Source organism: Nomascus leucogenys, chromosome 2 (assembly GCF_006542625.1).
Source record: "Nomascus leucogenys isolate Asia chromosome 2, Asia_NLE_v1, whole genome shotgun sequence".
In the NCBI taxonomy this organism is placed as follows: Eukaryota; Metazoa; Chordata; class Mammalia; order Primates; family Hylobatidae; genus Nomascus; species Nomascus leucogenys.
Genome location: NC_044382.1, coordinates 94,787,134 through 94,804,985, shown reverse-complemented (window position 1 = coordinate 94,804,985; position 17,852 = coordinate 94,787,134). Strand labels below are relative to the sequence as shown.

Genomic DNA, 17,852 nt, shown 5'->3' with positions numbered 1-17,852 from the left:
AAATATAAATGTCGGTTATTCAAAGTAAATCTCATCTTATTTTGGTTTTGGAGGAAATGACAATATATTGCAACCTGCCCAGCTGTGCATTCAACTATAATTTTTTTTCTAAATATGTACAAATAACTTCTAAGCAGGTCTTTCATTTCAGGTATAAGACTACTGGGAAAGTAATTAGAATATGCATACAATTACTTTTATTAAGTATCCTAACCTCAGTTTATAATTAGAGATAGACATTCAAAAAGTAGCAGTAAAGAAAAATAAAATATTAAGACAGAAGGTATGAGATGAGCAAACAGAACAAATAATAGTAGCGAAAAAGAAATACTTTGGGATATATAAAATTATATTTAAAATTCTTATCAATATTCTTAGAGAGATTAGAGAACACAGAATATCTTTAAAGCAAAATCACATTACTACTCACAGGGAAAAGTGTCAGAGAACAAAAAGGATTTCTGGAAATTACAAATATTTTATACAACACTTCCAGCTTCTGCTCTGGGAATAGAGAGCTAAAAGGAGTGCCACATTCACTTTTCTAATGTAATAGTGCTAGATTAACTTAAAATTCATTTTTTTTCAAACCCGTCGGAAAACAAAGCAAAGATCTAGGCTTTAATCTAAGGAAAGATAGACACCTGCAGGGAGAGAAGAGGTGAGTTCACATACTTAACTAGGGTTGATATACTGCAGACTTGTAAGACCTCAACTAGAATAGTTGGTGAGTTGCTTTAGGCCAAATGTGTTCGACTTTAAGCCAAGTGTGAAGTTGCTTTAACCCAAGTGTGGAGTCCCTGAAAGGTCACAGAATTTGGGGAAGTTGCTATTATTTGAAAGGTATTTTCTGAACAAACCCATCTAGGCCTTCACAGATAACATCAAAATGTCTAATATCATGTAGACCTGGGAAGAGGAAGCAGCACCTTTGTGGGCAGGGCAAGAAACTCCACCCAGATCCTGTAGCTTTATCTCCCTAATATTTCCCCTATATAATTAGTAAAGGGAGGGTCAATAAACACTGTCACGCTTAGGTTTAAAACTCATTATATCTATGGGAATGAAATAGGGGAAAAAAAAAAGCTTTCTGGGAGATTGTCAGGAATAGGCACTGGACTCAGAAAGACAGCTTGGGAAGGGCAAAGAGAACAGATCATGCCTCACCCTAAGATTTAGGTATGTAAAGCTTGCCTAAAACTGAGGCTTATTCAGAGTAACAAGGGATGCCCAATCCCCACCGGCCCTCCCACCATTAAGCAGTGAAGGATTGAATGGGAAGTAATAGTAGAAAATTGCTGAGAAGAATAGGTAAAGAAGAGCATGCCAAGAGGCTTTCTCTGAGGCGTAGCACAAAGGGAGGACTTAAAAAAATGTCTAGCAGGCACTGCGCTGGAAAAGTAACCCTGTCCCTAAACACAAGGTTATCACGACTGAAATTTGAAAAGCGTAACTACGGCAACAGTAAACTCAAATTTAGCTCAGCTTCCCAACCAGTGAAAGACAGTATCAGATTGGGTGAAAATCCAAGAACCAAACATATGCTGTCTATAAGAATCCTACTTTAAATATAAGGAGAAACAACAAATAAAATAAACGAAAAAAGAAGGAGAAAGATGTATAATACAATCATTAACAAATAAAGATGACACTTTATTTTAAAGTATCAGCTTTAAAGATGACTGCTAGAGTAGCTTTCATTTCAAATAATATTCAGGGGTAAAGGACATAATATTTCCAAGACGATATAATGAAATGTGAGTGTAACTAAATACAGAACTCTCCCCACCACAATAAAAAAGGTAGATGTGAAAAAGAAATAGAAAAAGCCCAATTATATTTAAGGAGTTCAATACTTCTAAGTAATTGATAGGCCGGTTTCAGTGAAAAAAAAAAAGAAAAACAGGCTAAAATAGACCATAGCAGCACTAGACCATAACAGTCAACTAGAACTGACTGACTTTTACAGAACATTTCACTTAACAAAGGTAGAATAAACTTTCTTTTTAGGTATTTATGAAACATTCACCAATACTGACCTTATTCTGGGCTATAAAAAAGAGATCAGCGAATTTATAATATTATAAATCATACAAACAATGTGCTTTGAACATAAGAGAATTAAAGTAAAAGACAATAAAAGAAAGATATACATTTTTATGACTATAGCTTTGTACGATAATTTTAAATCAGGAAGTGTGATGCCTCCAACTTGTTTTTTCTTTTTTAGAATTACTTTGGCTAGTTAGGGTCTTTTGTGTTGCATACAAATTTTAGTATTGCTTATTTCTATTTCTGTGAAAAATGTCATTGAAATTTTGAGAGTGGATTGTGTTGAATCTGTATACTGATTTGGGTATTATGGGTATTTTAACAATATAAATTGTTTTGATGCATGAGCATGGAATATCTTTTTTATTTATTCCATCTTCTGCAATGTAAAAAATCATAGATGTTTTACAGTTTTCATTGTACAGGTCTTTTACTTCCTTGACTAAATTTATTAAGTATTTTATTTTATTTTTTTTGGATGCTATCATAAATAAGATTGTTTTCTTCATTTTTTTTTTAGCTAGGTTATTTCTGTATAAAATGTTATTTCTGTATAAAAATACTGTAGATGTTTGTATATTGATTTTTTTTATCTTATAACTTTACTGAATTAATTAATTTCAACAGTTTTTTTGGTGGAGACTTTTGTGATTTTTACATATAGGATCATGTCACCTGTAAATAGAGATAATTGTACTTCTTTTTTTTCCAATGTAAATACCATTTGTGTATGTATGTATGTATGTATGTAACTATGTATGTAGGTATGTCTGATTGCTCTTGATCATATTTCCAGTACTACGTTGAATAGAAGTGATGAGAGTTGGTATCCTTGCCTTATATCAAATCTTAGATAAAAAGCTTTCAGTTTCTCACTACTAATTATTATGTTACCTATTGGTTTTTCATAAATGACTTTTATATGTTGAGAAACTTTCCTTCTATATATAAACTCTTGAGAGCTTTTATTAAGAAAAGTTGTGGAATTTTGCCAAATGTTTTCCTGTGTCAGTTGGGATGATTATGTGTTTTTGTCTTTCAGTTAGTTAATGTAATTATTACATTGATTGATCTGCATATGTTAAGCCTGATAACACATGCAAATATATGTGCAAATCCATGTGTTATTACTCCATCATGATGTATAATCTTTTTGATACACTGTTGAATTCAATTTGCAAGCTATATTAATCAGAGCAGTATGATACTGGCATTAAAACAGATAGATAGAACAGTGGAACAGAGTGGAGAGCCCCATAATAAATCCAAACAAATTTGATATGGTGAATTAATTTTTGATAAGCACACCAAGAATAAGTAATGGGGAAATGAAAGTTTATTCAAGAAATAGTACTGGAAAAACTGAAGTTCCACATGCAAAAGAATAAAATTGGGCCAGGCGCAGTGGCTCAGACCTGTAATCCCAGCACTTTGGGAGGCCGAGGCGGGTGGATCACGAGGTCAGGAGATCGAGACCATCTTGGCTAACACGGTGAAACCCCGTCTCTACTGAAAATACAAAAAATTAGCCTGGCGCGGTGGCGGGCGTCTGTAGTCCCAGCTACTCTGGAGGCTGAGGCAGGAGAATGGCGTGAACCCGGGAGGCGGAGCTTGCAGTGAGCCGAGATAGTGCCACTGCCATCCGGCCTGGGTGAAAGAGCAAGACTCCATCTCAAATAAAAAAAAAAAAAGGAATAAAATTGGACCCTTACCTAATATTGTACACAAAAATCAACTCAAAATTGATAAAGATCTAAATGGAATACCTGAAACCATAAAACTCCTAGAAGAAAACATGGGAAGAAATCTCCTTGACATTGGCCTTGGTAGTAATTTTTTGGATATTACACCAAAAGCTGAGGCTACAAAAGCAAAAATAAATGGGACTACATTAAAGTAAAAATTGTTGGCATCGCAAAGAAGATGACTTTTAAATCAGACAGACACTGTTCTGTCTGTTTTAAGCAATAAAATGACCAGGCAACCTAAGGATCTGGAAAAAATATTTGCAAACCATATATCTCATAAGGGTTTATCAATCAAACTGTACAAAGAACTCATACAACTCAAAAATAAAATATATACTATTATATATAAAACAAACTATTTTACTGGTTAATTTCTTAGTTTTGATAATTGTCCTCAGAAGTAAAAACTGGGTAAAAGGTAGGGTGGAACTACATATTATTTTTGAAACTCTTTTCTAAGTCTAAAATTGTTTTAAAAGTATTTAATTAAATTTTTTAACTTTTAAGGTTTTGTAAGGTGACATTGATAAAATGCTCTGAATCTAATGCAAAAGTCAGATAGAAAATATCATAGAAAATTGATTGATGTAAAGTTCAATCTAAGTATGTCTAACTATTAAAGTGAAAACATACAGAGCGGAGGGAGAAAATATTAGAAATAAATTATTCAGAAAAAAACCTGTGTCATCACAGGTTGACTAAGTACCTCCCAGAAAACATGTAAAAATTCCCGCCCCCTTTTTTCTGCTTTTCAATTTCATTATTTATTTAGATGTTTAAGCTCTCACACTAGGTTTTTACAAGTTGGTACACACTGACAAATTATTTCTCCGAAAGAACTATAAAACATGTCCCCAGACAGTATAAATATATAGTTGAATTAATACTAATGCACATCACCATTTATCAAGTACATAATAAAACAAATTATCAGGTATCCAAATATTAAGTTACACAGCTCAAAAGACATATAAAATATTAGATGTTTACTCAATGTATTAGCAGAAACCCACTTCTTTTTTTGCAGGAGAAGTCAAGAAGAAAAGGGAAAAAAATCACAATTCAAACAAAAGTAAGTTGGTAAACAACTTCTGATGAGTACGGAAAAAATTATAAGAATTTCAGAAATGTTATGAATAAGAATTGTTTTATCTACAATAACAAAGCAACTCTACCTTTAAAAATATTTACTAAGCTAAAGAGCATATTCTACAAGTTCTGCACAAGACAAAGACAATATTTTGCTAAAAATAATTAATAGCCCCCTCCCATTCTTTTCTCTGGCCCTCCCTGTTAAGTTGTATCTCAGAGTGCAAACATTAAATTAACTGTAAGGCTGTTTTGTCTGAAGACATTAAAGACAGATGCTTCTGTATAATGTAGGTTTTCAAAATGGAGGTTTTTACATAACAGCACAAAGTAAGATTTATAGATACATGTTAAGTAATCACTGTAAGACTTGGTAAAAAAAAAAAAAAAAAAAAAATCCGTGTTTAAGTAAACCTGATGTGGGAGGTTTAAACATAAAGTGAGCAAGCAAATAACCATGTAGGCCCTACTTTCAATGTTTGAAAAGATCGAAGGAATAAACCACATAAGGCCTAGATTGTTCATAGTTCCTTGGGATTTTAGTTCTATATGATACGAAAAATATGCAAGTATTGTGCTGGGTATTTTGGCACCTAACCTTAAATTTCGTGTATATTGTTAAGATTCTGGCATGGGAATAGATTTAAATAAGACATAAATCAATAATGCACGATTTCAGGAAAGGTCAATTGGTATAAATGACAAGCACACTTTAAATACTGACAGCCAGAAATCTTTTGCCAAGTGTCCAAATAGTTTGACTGTAACCCAAACACAGAGGTTGTCAAATCTGTCTAGCTTGTGGTCTGGTAAAACTGCCTTTCAATACTCCTATGGAAGATTCATTAGACTTATTCACTAAGCCAACATGTTGTCTAATATGTATAACAAAAGGTCGTCTCAAGTTCCACTTCCAAGTCAATAGCATGAGGCACCCCAGTTTTACTGAATGCAACAGTTGTTTCTATGACCTTTGGAGTCTTTGAAGAGCAGCTGTATTTTGGGAGGATACTTCTGCAACTACAAAAATTTCTTGCTGTTAAATGCTTCATGCTGGTTTTGTCTTATAAATTGTACTGCATCTTCATATTTCATTCCACCCTCAATTAATGCTAAGCAACAAGTATTGGAGCTCTCTGAAGGCCTGCAACGCAATGAATAGCAATACATCAGCTAGGTTCTTCACGAAATTTAATTTTTACAATACATAACCAGTCATCAACAATCTAGTTGGATTGTGGTGCACCATCATCAAAAGGCCAATCGAGAACATGGATACCTTCTTCTCCACAAGAGTAGTGCCATAAATTGCTTCACATACTCTTATTATTATGGTAACTCCATACTTCTTAAGTTCCTTTCTAAATTTGTTTAAGGTCACATTGGTTTGATTGTATGTAATAAGAAATCTCATGTTCTTTTGTGTGACTTCCACAAGAGTCAAGCCATGTTTAGTTAAAAAAAAAACACTCAATAGGTTTATGAAAGAATTTTAAAAATTGGATACAGAAATGATGCAAAGAAACTGAAGTCGACTTCAATATACTCCATTTGAAATTTTCAGTGCTTTGAATATGAAGTTGTAAGTAATAATAAATGAAATGAACCTCCTAACAAGAAGCAGTAATTCTTCTATCCAGTAGTACTGAGGCCAACAGAAAGGAAGGGCACTGGGGTTTACCCCATCTAGGTGAGAACTCCTGTAAAATGATCTGCGGGTTTCAATTCAACACTTCTGTGTCCAGGACAAACATTCTTATGGGGCGTTCCCTACAGTTCATTTGTCTGCATAGAGGTCATGCTGTGCCTGGTAGTAATCTCCACTGCCCTTCAGAAATTTCATACATGTGTGACAGAGAACACCACAAAACTGAGGAATATGTTTACTCATTGAAGATTGTGGCCTAATCATACAGCTGGTCCTCACAGGCCACAGCAGTGGCGATGGTTGCTGGGCAGGGGGTGGCAGTGGTTGTCGCAGAGCGATGGGAGCCCCAAATTCCTTCTTTTAAAATCGTAAGTAATAGATTTTCAAATCACTATGGCCAAAGAGAAGGTTGCATATGAACGTCAGACTTCTCGAGAACAATATTGGATGATATATAATAAAACAATGGAGAAATATCTCCGGAATTTTGACTGTAATAACTTTGAACCCACAGTTATAAACTAGGAAAGCTAAAACCAAAAGGAAATAAAAATATATTTACAGATAAACAAAGTATAGTGTCAGTGACCATATCTGTTATTTGTAGGAAAAAAAAATGAACATATGCTCTAGCAAAATGAGAAAGGAATTCTAACAAGATGAATAGTGGAAAGCAGGAGCTTCCGCTGAAAAAAGATTCCAAGAACAAATAGGCAAGCCCCTTTAGAAAGCAATCAGTAATATGTAAAACATTTTTTTAGTACTATGATAAGCAATCTGGATAATGTCATCAGTAGTGTGAGAAAATTTTATACTGCTTCTGCCAAGTAGGAAAAGGTCAAAGTCATCAGAATTTTTTTTTTTTTAAAGCTGCACAAAACGTTGTGATCCAAATGAACCAAAATGCAAATGCAGCATGAGTTTTAGCACAATAAAATGTAATATATTTAACTTAAAAACAGATTACTGTTTTTAAAATTTTGCAGTTTCTGTGTGAAAATTAGACCTTCTTCTTTATGCTTATGCTTTCCTCTTTATGCATTGTCAAGTTCTGTAATAAAAAATATTTACATTAATAATATGAATGCTCTGTTTTCCATTTTAGAATCAAAATATTACAAAACACAGATATTTTAAATTTTATTGCAGTAGGAACTGTAAATTTGATAAACCTTATCAATGGATTTTAGTTGTCTGAGTATCTGAAGTTAGAAGTCGAACTGGGGACAATTTGGGTAGCTAGAAGTAGGGGTATTAGCGTTTTTTGTTTTTTTGTTTTTTTTTCATCTTTTGAAGTCCGAGGTCCAATCTGTCTTTATTTAGAGAAATAAGAAATACAGATTTAAGCATATCACTTAAAATTAGAGGATAAATATATGAAAAACTAAAAATAATTTAATAAAAGGTTTGAAAAGATAAAAGAAGTCTCACAAAGCAGAATTTCTCATATTTCACAAGTAGTAAATAGAAATGGTCTAAAGTTGATAAATCAAGAAGGAAAAATAAAACAATTTTTTTTAGAATTTCATTGAAAATCCCCATAATAGTAATTAAAAGAGTTAAATGTTGTTAAATCAGAAAAGTGATACAGAAACTGGGTCTGAGTAATGTGAATTTTGAGTTAATTCTGTGGTGTACTGGTTTGAATTTTTTTCTTTTTAAAAAACATTTTCTTGTATTGTTTTATAACAATGTTAACATAATATAGTTGTATAAATAGATTTAATTCAAATTTTCTTAGGGTGAGTTTTCCATGGAAAATATATCATTTCTATTAAATATGCCACTTATTTCAACTCAGAGCTATGATCTTGTTTAAAAATAATATTGACAAAAATGGCTGTAGAACGTGTGAATAGTGGTATATAAATACAGGAAACTATATATAGGGATATAAAAAAGGCTAGATGATATGTATGCTTAAAAATTTGAACATATTCTGGGGCAAACTTGTTATTCTTCACAATGATAATTAACATACTGGATTAAAAATATTTCTGCAATTATTTTGCTATTAACTTGGCTATCATAACAAAAATTAATTTATAATGATAAGCAATGATGTTAATTGTAAATTTTTACCTGTATTGTGAAATAAATGGAAAAGAACATGTCAGATTTGGTCATTTTTAAATTATTTGCTTAACATTCAACATCTTTCCCAATTGCACAAATTAAACAATTAAAATTCAATGCAGAGTAAAGAAAACCAACTGAGAAAAAAATAAATCAATTTGATAATGTCACAGTTTTCTTTATTATACTTGTAAGGCTCAGTAAGACAAATCTTGAGTTCACTTTGACAAAATTGAGTACACATGTACAAGTATGATTTTTATCCATTAAATATGTAAAAAGTTGCTCATAACTTGGTGAAATATATTTTGTTTTTATTTCTTCTCAGTTCTCTGCATGAGGCCTGATCACAAGGAATTAAGGACAAGCCAATCAGCACTGAGTAGAACAACACTAAGGTACGAACAGATGTTTTATGGAGTTATTTTGTTCCTAAATATTCTTTACTGAGTACTCCTGAAAAAGCAGATAGCAAACTGCACTCATTAAGACCTATAAACTTTATCAGTAAAGTATGTTACAGTGAATTAAATTGCTGCTCTTCTCAAATAATCCCTTGTCACTACCCAAATGACAAAGAATTATTACACATCTGTGATGTATAACATAATATATATACAATTAACATTTTTGTTTATACAGTTAATGCTTATTCAGAGCCTACTAGGTAACAGATTCCATACAAGATGCTGACTATATATTAGTGACTACAGCAACTCTGTAGGTGAAAATACAAACAGATGATAATGTATTTTAATAGATATTATGAAGAAAACAAATATTGTGCTGAAATGTTGAATAGTAAGGACAAGTGTCTAGATTGCTAGCCAGGTAAGGCTTTCCTAAGGATATGATGCTTACTTCGAATCATGAAAGATGGAATCTATCTAGTCATATAAAAACGAGATGATGCAAATAAGTGGAAAATGAATTATAGACAAAGTGTCAACATATGACAAAACTCTGCAGTGGGAGGTTTGGTGGCATCTTTGGTGAAATGAAAGTAAGTTGAGTCCAAAAAGAAACAGTTTTGTATATTTAGGCAAAATATATGAACAGTTATACAGAATATGTGTATTCTATAGCTTGTGTGTATGTGTACGTGCATATGTGTCTACATAATAAATATTGAGTGTTTCTATTAAGATTTTCTCACCTTTGGAATTCAAAGTTTATTTATTCTTACTTTGAATGTGCACAACTGCACTACAATTCCTCTTTCTCCCTTCTATTAATGATAGAATATATGTTATTATTGTTACTGCCATTTATTTTATAGCAATAGAAATAGAAGAAACCTTTAATTTGAATCAAACATACTTTAAATTTGCTGTACCTGTCATTGTGAGGACTTACGTATGTTTACAGAGTAATCACTTGGTGCCTAATACTTTGCCCAGTGTTATTTTATTATTTAACAATGTAAGCATAGCCCAGAAGAAACTTTAGGAGCTAGAACAAATGGTTGGGTGAAATAATAAAAAAGGTAGACTGACCAGTGCTATAGGTGTTAACTATTGTTAAATGGATGCAGGATTTTAAAAAACACAAAAGCGATGTCTGTTTTTATTGAAAAATTCTATGGTTTACTGATTCTTAGAGCCTGGGAACTTTTTGAATAGTCAAGACAAGTATCGCCCGAGTAAGTCAAGGGAGATTGTTTTCAAGTCCATATTATCCCACCTATTATAATTAGCGGACATGATTCTGTAAAAAAAAAAAAAATAATAATAATAATAATTAAATCCCAAACTAGAAAATGGCAGCATTTATTATCTGGTTGTAGTCATGTTATGATTTGGCCTGTGTCGTAAACAATGGTCTCTTTTGCCACCTTAATTATTTTCCTGTTTATGTGAAAGTTTTCTAGCTCACACAAAATGTTTCAGAGAGTGGAAATTTGATTTGATATTCTTGCAAAGCAAACTTTGGTGCTGGCTTTGGGGAAAAAAATGACTGAAAGCTTGGAAATAAAACAAATTTGCATAATGCTATAAAATAGAATCATTCGTATCATGGATATGACTTTTTAAAGTACAGACATCATTAACAACATTTCTTGGAACTATATAATATCACAAAAGTTACATGTGTTTTTAAAGCCCAGAAGCAAAAAAATTAAAATTTTAAAATAGTTTTTTAAAATAATATATTCTGGAAAGGATTATTTTTTAATAATTAATGCACAAAATCTAACTTTAATTATGGAACATTTTCCACTTTAACTTTTCACTGTAACTTCTATTTTTTGTTTTTTTTTTTTGATGAGAGTCTCACTCTGTTGCCCAGGCTGAAGTGCTGCAGTGCAGTGGCACCATCTCAGCTCACTGCAAGCTCCACCTCCCAGGTTCACAATATTCTCCTGCCTCAGCCTCCCAAGTAGCTGGGACTGCAGGCAGCCGCCACCACGCCTGGCTAATTTTTTGTATTTTTAGTAGAAACGGGGTTTCACTGTGTTAGCTAGGTTGGTCTAGATCTCCTGACCTCATGATCCACCCACCTTGGCCTCCCAAAGTGCTGGGATTACAGGTGTGAGCCACTACACCCGACCAGTAACTTCTGAGTAAGACTCTAATAAAACAAATCTGTTTATAAAGAAGTAGATTCCTGCTGTCTGGGCAGGGCATCTCTGAAAAACAAGGCAGCAGCCTCAGTCAGGGTCTTATAGATAAGTCCCAGGGACATAACACCTGGGGAAAGGGGCGGCTGTGGGCGCAGCTTCAGCAGACTTAAACGTCCCTGCCTGACAGCTCTGAAGAGAGCAGCAGATCTCCTAGCACAGCACTTGAGTTCTGATAAGGGACAGACTGCCCCCTCAAGTGGGTCCCTGACCCCCATGTATCCTGATTGGGAGACACCTCTGAATAGGGGCTGACAGAAACTTCAAACAGGAGAGCTCTGGCTGGCATCTGGCAGTTGCCCCCTCTGGGATGAAGCTTCCAGAGAAAGGAACAGGCAGCAATCTTTGCTGTTGTGCAGACTCTGCTGGTGATACCCAAGCAAACAGGGTCTGGAGTGGACCGCCAGCAAACTCCAGCAGACCTGCAGCAGAGGGGCCAGACTGTTAGAAGGAAAACTAACAAACAGAAAGGAATAGTATCAACATCAACAAAAAGGACACCCACTCAGAGACCCCATCTGAAGGTCACCAACATCAAAGACCAAAAGCAGATAAATCCACAAAGATGGGGAGAAACCAGCACAAAAAGGCTGAAAATTCTAAAAACCAGAATGCCTCTTCTCCTCCAAAGGATCACAACTCCTCTTCAGTAAGGAAACAAAACTGGATGGAGAATGAGTTTGACGAATTGACAAAAGTAGGCTTCAGAAGGTGGGGAATAACAAACTCCTCTGAGCTAAGGAGCATGTTCTAACCGAATGCAAGGAAGCTAAGAACCTTGAAAAAATGTTAGATGAATTGCTAACTAGAATAACTAGTTTAGAGAAGAACATAAATGACCTGATGGAGCTGAAAAACACAGCACGAGAACTTCGTGAAGCATAAACAAGTATAAATAGCTGAATCGATCAAGCAGAAGAAAGGATATCAGATATTGAAGATCAACTCAATAAAATAAAGTGAGAAGACAAGATTAGAGAAAAAAGAGCGAAAAGAAACAAACTTCCAAGAAACATGGGACTATGTGAAAAGACCAAATCTATGTTTGATTGGTGTACCTGAACGTGACTGGGAGAGTGGAACCAAGTTAGAAAACACTCTTCAGGATATTATCCAGGAGAACTTCCCCAACTTAGCAAGGCAGGCCAACATTCAAATTCAGGAAATACAGAGAACACCACAAGGATACTCCTCGAGAAGAGCAACTCCAAGACACATAATTGTCAGGTTCACCAAGGTTGAAATGCAGGAAAAAAATGTAAAGGACAGCCAGAGAGAAAGTTCAGGTTACCCATAAAGGGAGGCCCATGAGATCAACAGCAGATGTCTTGGCAGAAACCCTACAAGCCAGAAGAGAGTGCGGTCCAATATTTGACATTCTTTTTTTTTTTTTTTTTTTTTTGAGACGGAGTCTCGCTCTGTCACCCAGGCTGGAGTGCAGTGGCGCAATCCCAGCTCACTGCAAGCTACGCCTCCCGGGTTCACGCCATTCTCCTGCCTCAGCCTCTTGGAGTAGCTGGGACTACAGGTGCCCACCACCACGCCCAGCTAATTTTTTGTATTTTTTTTAGTAGAGACGGGGTTTCACCATGGTCTCGATCTCCTGACCTCATGATCCGCCTGCCTCGGCCTCCCGAAGTGCTGGGATTACAAGCGTGAGCCACCACGCCCAGCCTTGACATTCTTAAAAAATGAATTTTCAACCCTAGATAGAATTTCATATCTAGCCAAACTAAGCTTCATAAATGAAGGACAAATAAAATCCTTTACAGACAAGCAAATGCTCAGAGATTTTGTCACCACCAGGCCTGCCTTACAAGAGCTCCTGAAGGAAGCACTAAACATGGAAAGGAACAACTGGTACAATCCACTACAAAAACATACCAAATTATAAAGACCATTAATGCTATGAAGAAACAGCATCGACTAATGGGAAAAATAACCAGCTAGCATCATGATGACAGGATCTAATTCACACATAACAATATTAACGTTAAATGTAATTGGCAAAATGCCTCAATTAAAAGACACAGAGTGGCAAATTGGATAAAGAGTCAAAACCCATCAGTGTGCTGTATTCAGGAGACCCATCTCACGTACAAAGGCACACATAGGCTCAAAATAAACTGATGGAAGAAGATTTACCAAGCAAAGGGAAAGCAAATAAAAAGCAGGGGTTGCAATTCTATCTCTGATAAAACAGACTTTAAAGCAACAAAGATCAGAAAAGACAAAGAATGGCATTACATAATGGTAAAGGGATCAATTCAACAAGAAGAGCTAACTATCCTAAATACATATGCACCCAATACAGGAGCACCCAGATTCATAACACAAGTTCTTAGAGACCTCCAAAGAGACGTAGTCTCCCACACAGTGATAGTGGAAGACTTTAACTCCCCACTGTCAATATTAGACAGATCAACAAGACAGAACATTAACAAGGATATCCAGGACTTGACCTCAGCTCCAGACCAAGCAGACCTAATAGACATCTATAGAACTCTCTACCCCAAATCAACAGAATACACATTCTTCTCAGCACCACACCACAATTAGGCTAAAATTGACCACATAATTGGAAGTAAAACACTCCTCAGCAAATGCAAAAGAACAGAAATGATAACAAGCTGTCTCTCAGACCACAGTGCCATCAAATTAGAACTCAAGATTAAGAAACTCACACAAAACTGCACAACTACATGGAAACAGATCAACCTGCTCCTGAATGACTACTGGGTAAATCACAAAATGAAGGCAGGAATAAAGATGTTCTTTGAAACCAATGAGAACAAAGACACAAGGTACCAGAATCTGTGGGACACATTTAAACCAATATGTAGAGGGAAATTTATAGCACTAAGTGCCCACAAGAGAAAGCAGGAAAGATCTAAAATTGACACCCTAATATCACAATTAAAAGAACTAGAGAAGCAAGAGCAAACAAATTCAAAAGCTAGCAGAAGACAAGAATTAAGATTAGAGCAGAACTGAAGGAGATGGAGACATGAAAATCCCTTCAAAAAAATCAATGAATTCAGAAGCTGTTTTTTTGAAAGGATCAACAAAATAGACAGACTGCTAGCCAGACTAATAAAGAAGAAAAGAGAATAATCAAATAGATGCAATAAAAAATAATACAGGGAATATCACCATCGATCCCACAGAAATACAAACTACCTTCAGAGAATACTATAAACATTTCTACAAAAATAAACTAGAAAATCTAGAGTAAATGGATAAATTCCTGGACACATACACCCTCCCAAGACTAAACCAGGAAGAAGTCAAATGCCTGAATAGACCAATGGCAAGTTCTGAAATTGAAGCAGTAATTAATAGCCTACCAACCAAAAAAAGTCCAGGACCAGACAGATTCACAGCCAAATTCTACCAGAAGTACAAAGAGGAGCTGGTACTATTCCTTCTGAAACTAATCCAAAATATAGAGAAAGAGGGAATCTTCCCTAACTCATTTTATGAGGCCAGCATCATCCTGATTCCAAAACCTGGCAGAGAAACACCAAAAAAAAAAAAAAAAAAAAAAAAAAAAAAAAATCAGGCCAATATCCTTGATGAACATTGATGCAAAAATCCTCAATAAAATACTGGCAAACTGAATCCAGCAGCACATCAAAAATGTTATCCACTACGATCAAGTCGGCTTCATCCCTGGGATGCAAGGCTGGTCCAACATATGCAAATCAATAAACATAATCCATCGCATAAACAAAACCAATGACAAAAACCATATGATTATCTCAATAGATGCAGAAAAAGCCTTTGACAAAATTCAACAGCCTTTCATGCTAAAAACTCTCAATAAACTAGGTATTGATGGAAAGTATCTCAAAATAATAAGAGCTATTTATGACAAACCCACAGCCAATATCATACTGAATGGGCAAAAACTGGAAGAATTCCCTTTGAAAACCAGCACAAGACAAGGATGCCCTCTCTCACCACTTCTATTCAACATAGTATTGGAATTCCTGGCCAGAGAAATCAGGCAAGAGAAAGAAATAAAGGATATTCAATTAGGAAAAGAGGAAGTCAAATTGTCTCTGTTTGTGGATGACATGATTGTATATTTAGAAAACCCCATCATCTCAGCCCAAAACCTCCTTAAGCTGATAAGCAACTTCAGCAAAGTCTTAGGATAAAAAATCAATGTGCAAAAATCACAAGCATTCCTATACACCAATAACAGACAAACAGAGAGTCAAAATATGAGTGAACTCCCATTCACAGTTGCTACAAAGAGAATAAAATACCTAGGAATACAACTTACAAGGGATTATCTCAAACTATCTATATATGAAGGACCTCTTTCAGCAGAACTATAAACCACTGCTTAACGAAATAAGAGAGGACACAAATAAATGGAAAAACATTCCATGCTTATGGATAGGAAGAATCAATATCATGAAAATGGCCATACTTCCCAAAGTAATTTATAGATTCAATGCTATCCCCATCAAGCTAACACCAACTTTCTTCACAGAATTAGAAAAAAAAAACTACTTTAAATTTCATATGGAACCAACCAAGAACCCTCATAGCCAAGACAATCCTAAGCAAAAAGAACAAAGCTGGAGGCACCATACTACTTGTCTTGAAACTATATTACAAGGCTATAGTAACCAAAACAGCATGATACTGGTACCAAAACAGATAGACTGACCAATGGAACAGAACAGAGACCTCAGAAATAACACCGAACATCTACAACCATCTGATCTTTGACAAACCTGACACAAACAAGCAATGGGGAAAGCATTCCCTATTTAATAAATGGTGTTGGGAAAACTGGCTAGCCATTTGCAGAAAACTGAAACTGGATCCCTTCCTTACACCATATACAAAAATTAACTCAAGATGGATTGCAGACTTAAACGTAAGACCTAAAACCATAAAAACACTAGAAGAAAACCTAGGCAATACCATTCAGGACATAGGCATGGGCAAAGACTTCATGACCAAAATACCAAAAGCAATGGCAACAAAAGCCAGAATAGACAAATGAGACCTAATAAAACTAAAGAGCTTCTGCACAGCAAAAGAAACTATCATCAGAGTGAGCAGGCAACCTACAGAATGGGAGAAAATTTTTGCAATCTATCCATCTGACAAAGAGCTAATATCCAGAATCTACAAAGAACTTAAACAAATTTACAAGAAAAAAACAACCCCATCAAAAAGTGGGGTTTGAGACACTTCTCAAAAGAAGATATTTATGCAGCCAACATACATATGAGAAAGGCTCATCATCACTGGTCATTAGAGAAATGCAAACCAAAACCTCAATGAGATACCATCTTATGCCAGTTAGAATGGTGATCATTAAAAAGTCAGGAAACAACAGCTGCTGGAGAGGATGTGGAGAAATAGGAAAGCTTTTACACTGTTGGTGGGAGTGTAAATTAGTTCAACCATTGTGGAAGACAGTGTGGCGATTCCTGAAGCATCTAGAACTAGAAACACCATGTGACCCAGCAATCCCATTACTGGCTATATACCCAAAGTATTATAAATCATTCTACTATAAAGACACATGCACATGTATGTTTCTTGCGGCACTGTTCACAATAGCAAAGACTTGCAACCAATCTAAATGCCCATCAATGATAGACTGGATAAAGGAAATGTGTCACATATACACCATGGAATGCTATGCAGCCATAAAAAAGGATGAGTTCATGTCCTTTGCAGGGACATGGATGAAACTGGAAACCATCATTCTCAGCAAACTAACACAAGAACAGAAAACCAAACACCACATGTTCTCACTCATAAATGGGAGTTGAACAATAAGGACACATGGACACAGGGACGGGAACATCACACATGGGGGCCTATAGGGGTGGGGACTTGGGAAGGGATAGCATTAGAAGAAATACCTAATGTAGACAATGGGTTGATGGGTGCAGCACACCACCATGGCCTGTATATACCTGTGTAACAAACCTTCACATTCTGCCTATGGCCCCCAGAACTTAAAGTATAATAATAATAATAATAATAATAATAATAATAATAAAAGAAATAGCATAGGATTATGCAAATAAAAACTAAAAAATTAACCTTACACACCTTCTGGATCACATGTTTGATAAATAACACATTTTGATAAATAACTTTGATGTTTTTCATGTGTTTGTGTTTCACCATAGATATGTTTTTCAACTTTTCCATCACATTGATTTCCAAAAACAGGTATAGATTCTACTAATGGAATCAAATTAGAAAATAAAAGGTGAATAATGAGATAACCTTTATATGAATCTTTCCTTGATCTCTGTTTTCTTATTATTGTTTTGAAAGCCATCAAGTGGTAAATGTTTTGAAAAATCTGCATTTGATATTAGTGGCAATTTTATATATAGAGTCCATTTTCTATTACCAAATGTGTAATGTGTGCTTTTCAGAAGGTCTAGTATTACTCAATCTAGATGACAGAATTTTGAATGCAATGTGAACAGAGAATATAAAGGGTAACATTTTCCTTCTGATAATCTAGGACTGAAAATGGTACTATGCTTTGTATGCAAAATAAAAAATATTTATAGTTAAAACCTGTTATTACTCTCCATCACCTGAACATATTTCCAGTTTTAAA

At 34.9% G+C, this 17,852-nt stretch overlaps 1 pseudogene; it reads right to left on the bottom strand.

Moving 5' to 3' along the window:
• Positions 1 to 5,831: 5,831 nt before the first annotated feature.
• LOC100593070 lies at positions 5,832 to 6,318 on the bottom strand (annotated as a pseudogene).
• Between the last annotated feature and the right edge of the window lie 11,534 nt (positions 6,319 to 17,852).